Genomic DNA, 16401 nt, shown 5'->3' on the forward strand with positions numbered 1-16401 from the left:
GAAGACAAACACTTAGAACATAGAACAGTTAAGTATGTTTGTTTGATGACTACTTATAAGTGTCATTACTAGTGATAGTCCTTTTTCTGTGAACTAAAAATGTGTTTAAGTGCATAGTTTTTCTGTCATCAATTTCTGCTGAATCAGTTTAGTGATTGATTCAATTTCCATCAGCTGGTATTAGTCCTTCCTAAATAGAATCTTACTATTATTTCATTTTTCTTTGTGATCTGTTATTTCATCATTCTGGTCTTTGGTACAAAATATTATTATTAGTTTAATGTTGCTGGGATTTTTAAAAAATTAGCTAAAAATGTAAAGTTTATTTTTAAAAATTAGCTATTGATGCACAAAATAAGCTTCATTAATTTTATACAATTATACTTTTTGTGATTTTACATTTAAAATGACATTTAAAATTACTCTTTGAATATACTTAAAATTACTTTCAATATTTTCCTTGCAGTTGTTAAAAAGTTTTTGAAAAGTTGATTTCTGAAATGCAAACATTTCTATTTAAGGCTTGCTTTAACATAACAATATTTATAAAACTTCAGAAACAATTTAATAAATGATATTTTTAATTTTGGTCGCTAAAATCACAAGCAGACAGAAATCTAAAGAATAATAGGAGAAACTGGGAAAAAATGAAGAAAAGAGAGAAGGAGAAAGGGATGAAAGGAAGGAGAATGTCGAAGGAAAAGGAAAGTCGTAAGAACAAAAAGAAGGAAAGAAGGAAAGGGAAGAAAGAGTAACGTGCACATATATCAGTGCGCATCAAAAATTCTTTGTTCCCAAATTAAAGAATTTACTGGAAGTTTATCAAATGAAGCAATGGTTTTATGTTTTTTATATTTCAGCAATAGTGCAATTCATTATAAAACTATATTTGCAAATTACTTGCAAAATATTCATCAATTGGCAGAAAAAATTTCAAGCTTTTAACCTTTTTATGAAGACTCCATGAGAGTATGAGATTCACTTTATTATGCTAGTAGTTCTCTTAACTAGTTTGCAAGGTAATTGTCAAAATGGTTTTTAGTACCAATGACAAAGAACTAGAAAATATGGTTTCTGAAGAGTATCAATAAACATAATAATCACTTGATATACATAAAGCACAAAACCAGATTTTATTTATTTATTTATTTATTTTGTTTCCTTTTTGATGGATCTCATTTTGCTGCCAAACGTGGCCTTGAATTTCTGGACTCAAACAATTTACTTGCCTTAGTCTTTCCAGTAGCGAGGATCAGAGGTTTGTGCCACTGCGTACAGCTCCATTTGTGGTCTCCATTGAGGGTTAGCTTCAGTCTCACTCTCTATGTACTGCCCTTCCATGAGTACATGCCTTGACTTTCAGGTTTTCTTCTGAAATCTGGGTTTCACCCTTCCTGACACCCACAACTCTTGTCTTTTACATGTCTATAAAACTAGTACATGTGGACAATACCAAATTGTGCTGCCAGATGAGGCAGTAGCCAGTCCCTCTTGGGCCATGACTTCAGAGGTCTCTGAGTGCCTGTATGTCTGAGTACTATGAAAGAAAACCCTGCAAACACATTCCTTAGGTGGCTCTAACACTGTCCTCTGGGGCTCAGTTCTCAAATGGAAACTTTATAGCCTGGTAAACCTGGAGCCTGTGAAATTAGAGGTCTTGCTGATTCATGTCATTGTCTCAAACTGTTTTTCCCATTCTCTTGTTTTAAAAGTATTTGACCTTTTAAAAAAGAATACTAATCCTTTTTCAGTCAAACTCTCCCCTTTTACATCGTTGTGGGCTCCTTCTTCTTGCCACACAGAAACCTTTGTTAGATTTACATTTTTTTTTTTACTACTTCTCACAGTAGATCTCCCTCAAGAGGCAAGTGGTAGCCATGCTACAGCCTTAATGTGGATTGAATTTTCCTCTGCCAGGTTAGTTTGATTCTTTTACCGTGAGTGTCTCCTAAAGTTTTAGGACATTAACAAAATGTAGGCAAATTTTCTGCTACAGCAAACCACACATGGTCAGTAGCCCAGTTGCCATTCAAATCCTTGTTCCCAAATGAGAGAGCCTATATCTGACCTCTATCTGCAGAATTTCTACTGATCTAATTTTCAGAGTTCCAGTTTGATTTTCTGAGTTCTAATCCGAATCTCCTGTCAACCTTGGCTTATGGCATTCTAGGATTGCTTCTCTAGGTAACATATCCAAACTACCAAACTCCTCCTGTGAACTAGTTCCAAAGGTTTTTGAATCATCTGGTCAACTAGCATCACAGCAATGATTCCAATTCTCTGGCAGTAAAATCTAAGGCACTTTTCTTCTTGCTGGGACAAAGTAATTGTCAGCTACGACTTAAATGAAGAGAGATCTATTTTGGCTGTTTCTGAAGTTTGAGTGTCATGCTAGAAGGGTCCGGTGTGCAGGAAAGCCACTTTCATGTCCTGGGACCCAGGATACAGATTGTAAATAGTAGAACCAGGGCATGATACTGTTCCAGGTCATAATCCACTGTGATCCTACCATTTTCCTGTCTTATCACATCACTTTTAGCTGTAGTTCCCTCGTAATTCAATGACCTTTTCAAAGCTCTGCCTATGAGTGCTGAGACGGGGGAAACATCTAGATGTAAATCATAACATCCTCCAAACTCTGATTAAGTCAGAATACAGTTTGATGTGCATGTGGAAATGAAAGTCCCAGCTTATGAATATAAAAGAAAAGTAGAAAAAACATTGTCAGTTTTTAACATTCAATTATTCTGAAATGGTGTCAGCTTGCATGTGAGTACTAATTTTTGGACATCTAGCAAAATAGAATTTTGCAAATGATAACATATATACATGTAAACAGACTCACACACATAAGATTCAATATTAGTTCATTTATGCTGTATTTAAAATTGCTTCTAGGGGAATAATTACCAGTATAAAAAATGGAAACAGTATTGATAGGACTTTGACAAATATTTTCAGTTCACAGTTTTTATATAACAATAGTATTACATTCATAAGTAGGTTTAATTATTGTAGCTTCCTGAAAAATTATAATTATAGAATTATGACTTTGAAGTTATAGTATTAAATTACATGTCCAAATGAAAATTTACCTAGACGAACATTTTGACTTAGTTGTTCTTTAGACAAACATAGTGCTTTAGATAATTTTAAAATCTTACAAACTCTAACAACAATTGGTTTTTCTTTTAAGTAATTATTATTTAGAAAATTTTGAAAGAAAAAATTGGTTTTGAGAAGTATTTCAGAGAATTCCATAACTAAATCAGTCTATTTATTTTGGTGGAAATAGACTAATAAGCAATGAAGTCTTTCTTGTAATGATAGATCTAGCAATTATTTTGTAGCTATGTTATGTAAAATATGCTGAATATATCTATCTAGTACAATATGTACGAATAGAAAAGCGTTGTACCATGTTTGTATTTATGAATGTCATAATAGTATAGATGCATATTACCTAGACGAATAATATACCAGCAATGAAACAATAGCGTGTCTGTGTCTTATGGGTTGAACTGTGTTCCTCCCAAATTTTATAGGCTGAATTCTTAAACATGAACACATCAAAATATTACCTAGTGTAAAAATAAGCAGATTTCATTAGCTAAGATAAGGTCATACTGAGTCTGGGGATATAGCTCAGTGGCACAAACGCCTGCCTGGGAAGTGTGAGCTCATGAGTTCAATCCCTGGTACCGGAAAAAAAGTGTTAAAAAAAGGAGACGGTCATACTGGAGCATGGTGACTCTCTAATCTAATATAACTGATGTCCTTATAATAAAAATGGGAAATTTGAATCCATTCATATGTAACAGAAATGCTTAAATGAAAATGAAGCTAGATATTACGTGGTGCTTCTACAAACCAAACAATACAAAAGGTGACCAGCACACCACAGAAGACAGGTATCAAACAGATTATTCTTCACAAACTTAGTCCTCCCAATACTTTTATTTTAAAATGTTAGGCCTTAGAACTGTGAGACAAGATGTTTTCATTTTTTTAACCATGTAGTTTGTAGGACTTTACATTAGCCATAGCCAATTAATTTGCTACATTGTAGCATAATAAAAATATAGATATATCTCTACTTAATACTAATATATTTATACTGATCTGGCTACCTAATTATCCAATACAAAATGTAGTGCCAACTTTCTGAAAGACAAAAGATTCTAACACAAAGTAAAAAGTATGATTGTTAGGTTAGATGAGGAATCATTTTATTTTATTCAAATATCTGAAATCTAGGAACTTCAGCTGTAATTGTGCTTGCTGATGTGGGTAATGTTTATGAAAATATAATAGCTTGTAGAAAAGTAATAAAGTGTTGGAAATGGCCGTTAAGTTTATTTAATCCAGCCCCAGTCACCGTACTGGTGTACTATCAGTCAGACCTCTGAATGACAGCCAATTATTTCTTTTCATAGGAGCAAACTGAGGAGTAGGACTGACTGCCTAAAGGCACCAGGAAAGAGCTTAAAAGAAGAAACAATAATTAGACTGAGCTGCGATGTAGACAAGAAAGGCAGATTCCCCTAAGGGAAGAGAGGAATGTATAAGAGAGAAATGTGAGTAGTTCTTCAGAAAACTGACCAGACCAAATTGAGAAGAGCCCTATCATCTACACAAAGGAGCAATGTGTCCTGAGCTATAGTTAGATAAGAAGAAGTTTGTGTGCTATTGCATACTGGGGGAACTAGAGATGTCAATAATGCTTCACCATAAAGAAATAACAGAAAATTGAGAAGACAGATATATTTGGACATCACACACTCTAGACATGTGGTGACATAACACCTGGCACTCAATAAATACGCAAATGTTTATGTTTTAATGGGTATGTTAAAAAAGAAAGGCAGGAGAGTGTGGAAATGTGTTACGTGCTAGGAAGGTTATAAACTCTTTTCAACCTAGGAGTAATAAGATAAAAAGCAAATTCTGTATATGTTTTAGGAATCTTATATTTGTGAAAGAACAAAAACACTTTGCAGGAGATCAAAACAGCACTATGTATAAAAGAAATCCATGTGCTTGTTTAGTATTGATTTGCAGGGACTGGGGTTAAAGCTCAGTGATATAAGCACCTACCTGGCAAGTGCAAGGTCCTGAGTTTGATTCCCAGTACCAAATCATAAATGAATAAAGTCCTGATTTGCAGTTCCACATTTGAGCACCTCCTGTCAGCAGGTTCTATTGCACATGTCTCTCACTACCATGACTTCTATGCATTGGCCACACTGAAATTATGTGAACTGTATAAATTTACATTATCTTTATGGTGTTATGGCTGTGTATAAGCTAAACTTATAGGGTGAAATAACATTCCTCTAATTTGGAGGCTACCAAAATGTTATTTCCCTTTCAGATACTACTTGGAAATCGCTAACATCTGAAGTACCCTTGTGACATGCAGCTTACTTGTGAGATTCCTGGCATGGTTATTGGGCCATGGGGGCGATGCATTCATCAGCATCAGTCCCCTGAGGTAAGCACCCCCTTTGCTCAGTTGGCCCGGCTGAAGGGGGTGACTGATGGGGTGCACTGTGGGAGGACAGACCTCTTGCTGGTGCTCTGCTTCTCCGCTCTGCTTCCCAGCCAGGGAACTAAGCAGCCCTGCTCCAGCACACCCTTGTTTCTGCCTCGGAGCCAAACACCTAAGACTGGATTCTCTGAAGCCATGAGCCAAAGAAACCTCCTACTGTTTAAGTTAGGTATATTGGTTATTTTTCCCAGCATGGGGAAAGCTCACTAATACCATCTCCAAACAGCCAAAACAGTACTGTTACTTACCCATTCTGGCCTCAAAACACTTCTGAATTTCCCTCTGTAGCCGAATTTATTCCACTGTATTATTCATATTTGCCCAACTTTGTGAATAATATCCAGAAACACTTGTCCTCTGAGACTATATATTTGTTATATTTGTGCTTGCTTTGGCAGCACATATACTAAAATTGGAATTATACAGAGAAGATTGCCATGGCCCCTGAGCAAGGATGACATGCAAATTCATGAAGCATTTCGTATTTTTTTGGGCCGAGGATTTAGCTCGGTGGCATAAGCGCCTGCCTGGCAAGCACTACGTCATGAGTTCGATCCCCAGTATAAAAAAATTGCATTTATCTTTATCTTTGATTTTCAGTCTTGTACACAATATAATATTAATAAACATTATGTATATGAAAAGAATGAATGTCACTCTTGGAGGCTTCATGTGGGAAATTAGAAGATAACTAAAATGTCGTGTTAAAGATTACCTTTCTTATATGCCCATTGCACAATACACACAAAACTAATTGGGGACTTCTCTGTATAGCCTGATTTCACTACTTATTATTATTATCAATATTATCATTATTATTTAGATTTTTTTTGAGTGAGGGTCTCATTCTATAATTTTGGCTGGCCTTAGACCTTGGATTTAGTATGTAGCCAGTGTTCTGGTATTATAAGTGTTCTCCACCGTGCCCAGCCTCTTTTTAATATTTTTGAGGCATTGCTCTATACTAATAATGTTAAAATTTCATTAACATTTGACATAATATCAAAATCAATAATGATATTTTAGAAGAAAGCTTGCTTATGGTTGAATTTATGAAGTAAACTATGCAAAATGAGGACTTACAAATAATTTATAACAAGTGTTTTGAAAGACCAAAAATTTATTTATAAAAGGAAATTGTGGCATATTTACTATTGTTTTAATCTACTGAGCAGGGCATGGTGGCACATGTCTGTAGTCCCAGCACTTTGAGGCTGAGGCAGGAAGATCATTGTGAGTTCAAGACCATCCTGAGTTACAAAATGAGCATAAGGCCAGCCTGAACTTCATAGTGAGACCCTGTCTTGAAATCACACACACACACACACACACACACACACACACACACACACACATACACACAAAAGAGAGAAAGAAAAAAACACTCTTGTTCTTGTATTTTTTTCCTAAACTCATAAGTAAAATTTTTTAAAAATTGAATTTTGGTTCTATATAGTTTAAAACATAGAGAACTGATCATTAAATAATATTCAATTTGAAGTTAAGAAAATGACTCTGTCAGATTTAATGCTCTTTTACTCTTTCTTCCTCCATAGCTGCGTTTCATTATCAGGTCCAGGGACAGAGATGTGGCTTTGCAGATTGAGGTGAGGTCATGAAGTTGAGTACTTGGCAGAGTGTGGCTCTCTGGACCTCTTTCACTCTCGGACTGTCTGTTGGCCACAAAGAAGCTGCTTGATGTGCTGGCAACTGCAGTGGGAAACCTCAGCAGCGTTAATTTATGTCCTGGCACTTTTGGCCTCATTTCAGTTTTGTGTCTTAGAAGACCCTCTTGGCATCTGGATGAGGCTCCGTTCAGCTGCAGTTCAGAGCTGGAAAGGTACTTGCTATGAGGAAATCCTTGGAAAAAATACAAAATTAAAAACTATTGATTAATTGTAATATCATTCAAATGGTAGGCTTAGGTCAGAGTGGATGCCAGTATTTCTCACACAAGAATTTAATGCAGAAAATGATGATAAAATTATTTTACAGTGGATTAGACTTTTTCAATCTTTTTTTTCCTAAAAGCTCATCCTTAAGCCATATAATCATTAGTGATTTTCAGTAATTGCCTCTCTTCAGAATCTTTTTGCTACCATAAATATGAGGTCCCATAGCATTACCTCAATGAATTCCTTATAAATGCTTCTGAGAATCATTTTTAATATATTTCTCAACACATCGTTTATATTTGTGTGTGGATGAGCATATATGCATAGTGTGTGTGCTTATAACTCTACATGTGAATACAATTTGGTGAGTTCAGTCCTTAATTATATTTGTTGAATTAATTAAATATTCTTGCTAATAAATAACATAAATAAGATCCAATTCGTCTGTGTTAGAGTCAAAGTTGCTTTACGGAAAAAACTATAGGTCCAACTTTTCAAAAGTTTATGTAGAATAGTTATTGAACAGGTTTACTAACTTGGTTACCTTGACTAGAATTGGTTATGTTTTAACAATGCAAATGAAGTAATAACAAAGTAGTAAGGAACACGATTTCAAAGTTTAGACTATATGAGCTACCTCTAAATTGCAAATAATAATAACTTCACAAAATTACTGAAAGTATTTGATAAAATTATACTTCTCAAAGATTATCATCTGTTGACTTTCAAACAAAAAAAAAGTAATGAACGCCATAGTTTGAGTTATTAATCTGCATTATTACATATAAGTTTCTGACTAGGAAAGTGGAAGTTGGATATGAGTGAAATATGAGATAGATCCCACGTACCAAAAAGAAAACATTAAAAAAAATTGACGCTATCATCTTATATTTCTTCACCTTATTTTAACAAAGGTGGGAAGATCTTTCATTTTAGTCAGTTATTAATGTATGGATTTACTATATAATTTACATATGAAAGCAATTTCAGTAACTATTATATACATGCATACAGTGACTTCGCTCTTGAGGCTTATGACTCTCCGGGTGAAAGGTTACATATTAAAATTTCACTGCTGGAAATTGTCAGGAAAGAAATCCTGAATATAGTATGGCCCAGTGGCTTTTAAATTATAGTTGAAAGGAAAAAAATAATTGAAATTTGCTTCAAAGTTATGAATATTGAACACATTCCTTTGGAACAAGGTTCTTAAGATACTACTTTATTGTTGTTCTTTCAATAAGTGGAAGGAACCTCATTGTCTAAAAGTCTTAACACAGATCTTAAAGAACTAAAGCAGATTTAAAAAGATGTCCTCAGTTTAAGGAATGTGAATACACTACTAACGGCAGCCACGATTATTCTTCCTTGCAACTTCCCTGACTGTTTGAACCCTATTGCTGAAATCTCTGATTTGGAGATCTGAAAATTACTCATTTAAGGAAATTTCATTTATGCTCTCAAACTACTCAGGAAATCAAAGAACTATTTCCTCAGGTTTTATTATATTTGTTCTCCATTCTTTTAATCATTTAAAACTTGTTACTGAATGATGACTTTGGACCAGACAGTCATCTTGGTACCAGGTTATAGCCATTACACAACAGCCAAGAGTCTGTTTCTTGGATCATGGCATATTATTAAAAGTTTGTAGTTAGGAAGTATAAATGACCAACGTATAGAAGGTAGTATTACAAATATTATTGCATGTACCAGCAAGGTCTGTGAAAATGATAAATTGCAGAATCATTTAGAGTGCTTGGGTTGCAGAAGTGAATCCCTTTAGGAAGGTGCCTGAATGAACCTGGTAAAGTCTTCCATGAAGCAGAAGAAGCCTTGCCACAATCTCAAACACTATTGAATTAGCCTTATCTGATAATCAGAAAGAAGATAAGTTGTAAAGAAGTTTGGGAAGTACTCTTCAACAAGATTGGGTCAAAAGTAAAGCGAGAAGTTGCACCTTCTCCCAAAGTCCAAGTGAAAGCCAAGAAGGCTTTGGGAAAGCCATTCACTGCCATAAGAGAAGGAGAATCTTCCTCTTACCCATTTCTGGCAACCCAAGAAGTTGCGGTTCCAAAGAAAGCCCTCATAGCCTCAGATGAGTGCCTCCAGGAGAAGCAGGTTTGACCACTCTTCCATCCTCAATGTCTACCTGATCACTGAGTCTGCACTGAAGAACTGAGAACGTGTGTTAATTTTGGTTGTCAAGGCCAACACATATTAAAGCAGACAGACTGTGAAGGGCTGTAGGGTGTTAGTGTAGTCAAGGCCAATGTCTTGATCAGGACTGAAGGAATAAAGAAGGCATACATTTGACTAACTTCTACTTTTTTAATGTTGATGGTAAAATTGGATCATCTAAACTGAGTCCTCCCTCAGATTTTCACACATACATTTTCTGCACTACAAGAAAGCAGTAGGACCAGCAGCTCTGTGAGAAAACCAGAAAAATGATAGTCAAGGTGCAGTTTGTACTGGTCCTTGTAGAGCCCGGTAAGAGGTCAGACTTTTATCCAAGTGAAAAAAAAAAGTATATTATTGGAGAATTGCAGAAGTATTAGAGTTATTAAAAAACATTTTTTTTTTTTTTTTTTTGGAACCAGGTATCACACTCAGGAAGGGTCAGGCAGGCGCCACACTGCTAAGCTTTATCCCTGGCCCTAGATTTATGTCTTATAAAGATCTTGCCCAAACAAGACAGAATGGTCTAGTAGCAAGAGAGGGAAGGAATACTTTGGAAATCCTTTCATTAGATAGAAGTCTGATGTTTTTGGGAAATCAAGGAAGCCTTTTCTTAATGTGTTCAGGGGAAAAATATTTGGTTTAAAATAGCTAAATATTTATTAAGCAATTCCTTTGTATTTTTTCCAATTAAAGATCATTTTACTGATTACTGTTGGCTTCCTGAATCACCTTTTTAAAATCGAATGAATTTCAAGCAGTCCAATGTGTCTGCTAGCACTGTTACTGATATTGTAAATATAGGTTCTGTCTTTTTTCTGCCATTTTGCTCATTCAAAAGCGTATTTGAAGTAGTTACCTACACAATATATAGTGTGTGTCTTTGAAATCAGTCTTTAATCAATTGTTTTGGTATTTTTATATGAATAAATATCATGATGAAATGATACATAAATTAAGTAATAAAAACTGGGTACATGAATAAGTATCCTAGACATTACATGAATGCATTTTAACTCATCAATCATTAATATTTTATTAATGTAACTTTAATCTAACAATTATTAATACTTTTTGTGTTTTCTATTCATATTCATTGCTCAAAAAGCCATTACTAAAATAAATAAAAGCAGTGGCTCTAAAGAAAAAACAAGATTATAATATCATTATCAAAGATCATCATAGCAACTAATACTAAAATATATAGCTGTATAAAACTAGAAATTATAAGGCAGTATTCTTCATTACAAATACAAGGAGCATTATATTTATTTCATAAGTATTTCCATGTTTTCCATATGAAATACAGGTAATGTACTTTGAATTTTTTCCTTAATCTGTAAGCTATATATACTATCACCAACATTTATGAAGCATTTACTGTGACTTTCTTAATTTGCCAAAACTGTACCACATTTATAAACTCCATTGTAAACAATGATGCATCTAAGTATAAATGTATTAATATTCAAGATCATGAGTCTGTTTTAATATTTTACATTAAATGATCTTTTATTTGTATATGATTATAAGTATTAAAGTTTTAGAATGTTTAACATTCCATAAAAAATATACCTAACAGGAATGCTAGATCAAGGTTTAAAATAAAAAAAAAATCAAGAAAATCTAATGTGATTATTCATAAATCAGTGTGTGTAGAATTAAAATTTTGACAGCATGCTAAGTTAGACTTTATGAAAAGCCTGTGCAATCTTGTGCACATCTTCTGATATTTCAAATATATGTAGCAACTCATTATATAAGAAATGGCCTAGATCTCAAGAGATCAGTTCAAATATATCTGAAAAAACATCTGCAAAGCTCACTTTTTGCAAAATTCAGTGTTTATTGTGTAACAGAAGTCACTCAATTCAAAACAAAATCATCTTTAAAAGGTTAAAATAAAGATCAAATAATTTAATGATTAAATAGTATGTTCAAAGGTCAGACATTATGTCCAATGCTTTAAAAAGCTTGGTAACTGACATTTCTTTTTGAAAGTGTTTACAACTTATAACATGGACTGTGATTTTACATATATACGATTAACATTTCTTATATGTTATTCAGTGTTCTTTTAGACATACAGCATTAAAGAAAATCACTTATAAACTGAACTCCTAAGATTATCTTAACTTCTTGTTCGCGTAGACATTTTTCCTAATAAATGTACCTCCTTCTAAATAAAGTCACCTTGTAGATACTGAGTTATTTCTCTTTTATTATTCATCATCTGGACAACCGTTCTGTCATTTAAAACTAAAGGAATCATATATCTCAGCTAACTTCTGTTATATTACCTCCTAGTCTTACATTATTTCCAGAAACTCCTTGTTTTTCTATGTCATGTTACTCTACTTTTATGTATGCAATAAAATATTTGATACACTGAATTTAGAGAAAAATTTAAATAATAGCACAAGAAATTTCTTACCAATATTTCATTTGAAATGAGTTTGAGTTTTTTCCAAAACAGCCCTATTTTCTCTTTCCTTAGCATCACATTGTGTTTGGATCTGATCAAATGACATTTTCAGAAGTAAGATATATGGCACATTCTATTGTTTTATTTTTCTTTGCAAAATACTAAGTAGAAAGATCCTTTAACTTTTTCTAATAGCACATCTTTCTCTTAAAGACGTAGGCAGAGCAACTTTTAGTTGAATCTTAGCATCAGGATCTATATTACCAAAACTATCTTTTTGTACTTGATTTTAGTTTAATTTTCTAGGAAAGTGAAACAAATTAAAGAGATAGATAGATAGTTAATAAAAAATATTTAAATGAATTTTATTCAAGATCAATTTGTCCACAAAATTTGGACTAAATCTCTCTCTGTCTCTCTCTCTGTCTCTCTCTGTCTCTCTCTGTCTCTCTCTCTCTCTTTCTATATATATATATATATATATATATATATATATATATATATATATATAAAATCATTTTATTACCAGGCTATTATCAAGCTGTCAAATACAATTAGTGGGTTCTTTTTAAAAAAATAAATAAAAAGAATTTATCTTCATGATACAGTGTACAACTGAGTTATTAATTCAAAGGTTATTTGCAATGAGTGAATCAGATCAAATCACACAATTCTTTTGGAAGTAAAAACATTACTGGGTTTTCAGAGAAATGTAGAAAATCATGGCTCTAATTTAACTGGTCTTCATGCATAATTATATGAAGGTAACCAACATATTGAACTAGCATTTTGTCACTTTTAGTGAAGTATGAACATGACACTGTGCCTTGATAATTACTTTTAATAAATTACTGACATCATTCAAGTGTATTGAATGCACAATTTTAAACTTGCCCCAGTTTATCTACCTTTATGCTACAGAAGCCATAATTTTCTCTTTTACTTTGGGATGGTTTTTTCTACTGAGGAACTCTAAATCTTTCTCTTCCCATAAATACGTGCACATAAACTTGTGATTTATTGCAATTTAGCTTGTGTTTCTGTGGAGGAGGTTTACTGTGCTGAGAAAACTCATTAATCTCATTCACAGCTTATAGTATAAACATAACCTTTACAATATAGAACAAAACAAATTATGTGTTTGTGTGATTTACCATTTCTGTTTTAGAAAGAGAACAAATTGGTGTATTTCAACTTTTGTTTTAATATTTATTGATAAATTTATATGATTGTCACAAAGAGATAAAAAGCTATTTTTACTTTGTCATTATTTTTTGCCTGTAATTATTATAAAATAAATATTAAACTGCTATTTGACATAAAACAAACCTCAATAAAACAATCTTCTATGGTGCTTTTGTGTTACAAAATTGACTTGTGATACTGGATTCAGTCATGAGTTCAGTGTTAAATCAACCTGTGAATCATTTAAGTATTATTTCACATTGACAAAGTACAGAATGTTCTTAAAAGAAATTGACTAAAAATATTATGACATGTTAACTTGTGCAGAATAATTCTTTATTTTGCATTCTGAATCATTTTGATATGTCATTCTAAATTCCTGAGATGTATCAGTTTAGTTTTGTAATTATAATTGTGGTGATATGGAAAAAAAAAAACTTGTTTCCACTTGTGTTTTACTTAACATTATTTCTTATTTATTTTTTCTTTACAATTTTCTGAAATTTTTATTTTTTGTAATCTTCTCCTTATGTCCCCTCCCTCTCTCAATTATAAAAACTATCATAGCATCATTTAATGGCTTACAAAATCATAATGTCAACAGTTAATGGGAGGAATACTGCTTTTGTAGTCCATAATCTGCAATGGAAACATAATTTTACACAGTTAAGATTTTGAAGCAGGAATTTACTGGCCTTTCAGTTGTTATCTCAACATCAAATAAAGGACTATTTTATGTGTTAGAAAGCATTTTAGATAATTTAATAATTGACTAAAACAATTTTTTAAAATTTCTCTGGATACAGTGTTTTGAGAGATAACTTGTGAAAGATATTTGACTGGGGAATAGACGAGAAATACTACATTTAAGATATACGATGGCTTTAAAATAAATGTATTAGCCAAACACATGTGAAAAAGAAATCTACTTGCTATTTTTAACCTGCCTTCTGTCCCCTGGTACTTACTTGAACGTCCATCTTCAGCTTCCATCCACCCTGTTGCCACCAAGCTAGCCAGAAGGGCAGTAGAGGGCACTACGAGAATGTCACACCAAAGGTATTGATTGCTTCAGTTATTGTGCTATAAGATTTAGTGGATAGAGAAGACAGCTTGTTTTTCAATCCTGGGTTTCCTCCATTAACAGATCCAGAAGCTGAGAATTCTGTCATAATCTAATTCTTACCAAATGAATATTGGGTGTTCACTTGGCTTAAATCTCATCTCTTCGTTGTTATTATTTTATTTATTTATTTTTGAAACTTCTTTGAACTAAACTTGGACACATTAGGTCAACGTGTACCAGCATATGGCTTAATTTCTACTCTCTAAGGGCTTTACCCATGAAGTTCTGACAAAGTGCGACTCCTTCCATCTGCCCATTTTTCTTGCTTTTCTGGTTCTGGTATGGATACAGCATATGGGATCTCAGAGTAATTAATTTACCAGTGCTGTTGCTCTGTTTTCCAACAACATACTACTTTGAAAAATAAAAAGTCACAAAATTCAATATTCCACTCTACTTTTTGTACTTGAAAAATGCTCAGGCATTTTGCTACATGACAATGGCAATTTCGGAGAGTTTGACCAGAGTAGCGTTACCAGATTAACGGTTGGTCAGAGGTCTAAGTTTTCAGTTGTTCACAGTATACTTCTAAATCAGAAAATGGAGTGAACAGAGTGTCTTCTGATTAATTTACCTATTTGCATGATTCAATTCAGTTCTACAGGCTTTGGGAAAACTTCTCCCACATCCTGATAAAAGGCTGAATGAATTTCGGTGGCTCTCCAGTAAAAAATTTGTTGGATGTTTGGGATCTTTGCAAGTATTTAATAGAAAATTTGAAAACGTTGCACCACTAACTGCTAGCTGTACTATTTAATATCACAATGTATCTTTAGAAACACTTGCTTCCAGTTTTCCCCGCACAAGATTAATATGAACAAGACAACAAAATTTATACTTGTTTAAAGATTATTAGTTTGAATTTTCCCTCATTTACTGTGATTGAGGGAAAACTCTTCTGAATTGATGACACTTTTACCTCTGAGTATTAAATAACATAGAGTGGTACCTTAGTTCACAAACGTAATTCTTTCCATGATTCTGATCTCAAGCCCAGCTGGATGAGAACCAAATCGAATTTCTCCATAAGATAACACTGACCCTAACTCTTGGATTTCATTCCTTTCTTGGTGTTCTTAGTAGAACAGAAGGATGAAAATTGCAGTCTGTTATTGCAAATTAACTTGTATCCTACTAGTTTATATATTTCCAAAATAATGTTACTTTAGAAAAGCATGTTGAAATACAGAGTTTACAAATTTGAATTTGCATTATCTTGCATGTCCTTCTATTTGTAAATGAAGGATAAAATGTAAATAAAGCCAGCTTGTGAAATCTGCAGCCAAGTACTTTAAATGTACATCGAGTTAAAGTAATTGTAAATGGTATATAGAGTTAAAGTTCAGGTTCTGGGAACCAAGGACTTTTAGGTTTTCAGAACGAATGAGTAGTTCAGGTTCTTTGCCAATATTAGCAAAAGCTAGTTGGTATAGTTATTTTCTTGTACAGTTCTTTCATATAATAAGTATATGAAATTCCTAGGTACCTAAAATGAATGAATCTGTGTTAAAATATCAACAGAGAAAGAAAAATCACAACTGTTACATCTTTGTATGAGTTCCTTACTTACCGTTTCAGAATTAATCTAGCCCTCCAACACCCACATGCTGAGATCTCTTTGTTAGGCCTCCCTTAGTGAAGAGAACATTTGGGGTTGCTACTGCTCAGACAGATACTTTGCAGAAACTGCTGCATCCATCAGTGGACAGGCTGTGCATTGTAAGTTGCCATCTACTTTCTTGGTCTCTGGACTTGTACTGTCATTTAAATGCCTGGCTACCGATCACTTTCATTACATCAGCGACTTTACAGGCATCAGTTTTGCAGACATCAAGCCTTTGGAAGCAACATTAAATAAGTTTTATTTTCTGTTTGAAACAAGTTAAGAAAAACAGTCATTATGTGTTAAGTGCTTATCATGCATCAGACACTGTAATGATGCTTTCCATGCATCATCTCATTTAATCCTCAGTACAGCTATGTTCAGTCAGTACTGTCAGCATTTTACAACCAGGTAAGTGAGGCTCGGCGAGCTTAA

At 33.4% G+C, this 16401-nt stretch overlaps 1 long non-coding RNA gene and 1 other non-coding gene across 2 annotated transcripts; both read left to right on the plus strand.

The window, feature by feature from the left end:
* Nucleotides 1–4379: 4379 nt before the first annotated feature.
* Nucleotides 4380–8058, plus strand: LOC106025186 (uncharacterized). The gene is made up of 3 exons (XR_001198771.2): nt 4380–4577; nt 5375–5494; nt 7108–8058. It is a non-coding gene; the product is annotated as an uncharacterized LOC106025186 (long non-coding RNA).
* Nucleotides 5934–6040, plus strand: LOC111753886 (U6 spliceosomal RNA). The gene has a single exon (XR_002788655.1). It is a non-coding gene; the product is annotated as a U6 spliceosomal RNA (small nuclear RNA).
* Nucleotides 8059–16401: the final 8343 nt, after the last annotated feature.

This window comes from Cavia porcellus, unplaced genomic scaffold (genome assembly GCF_034190915.1).
Source record: "Cavia porcellus strain 051 isolate PalLab524CR breed Dunkin Hartley unplaced genomic scaffold, mCavPor4.1 scaffold_4, whole genome shotgun sequence".
NCBI lineage: Eukaryota > Metazoa > Chordata > Mammalia > Rodentia > Caviidae > Cavia > Cavia porcellus.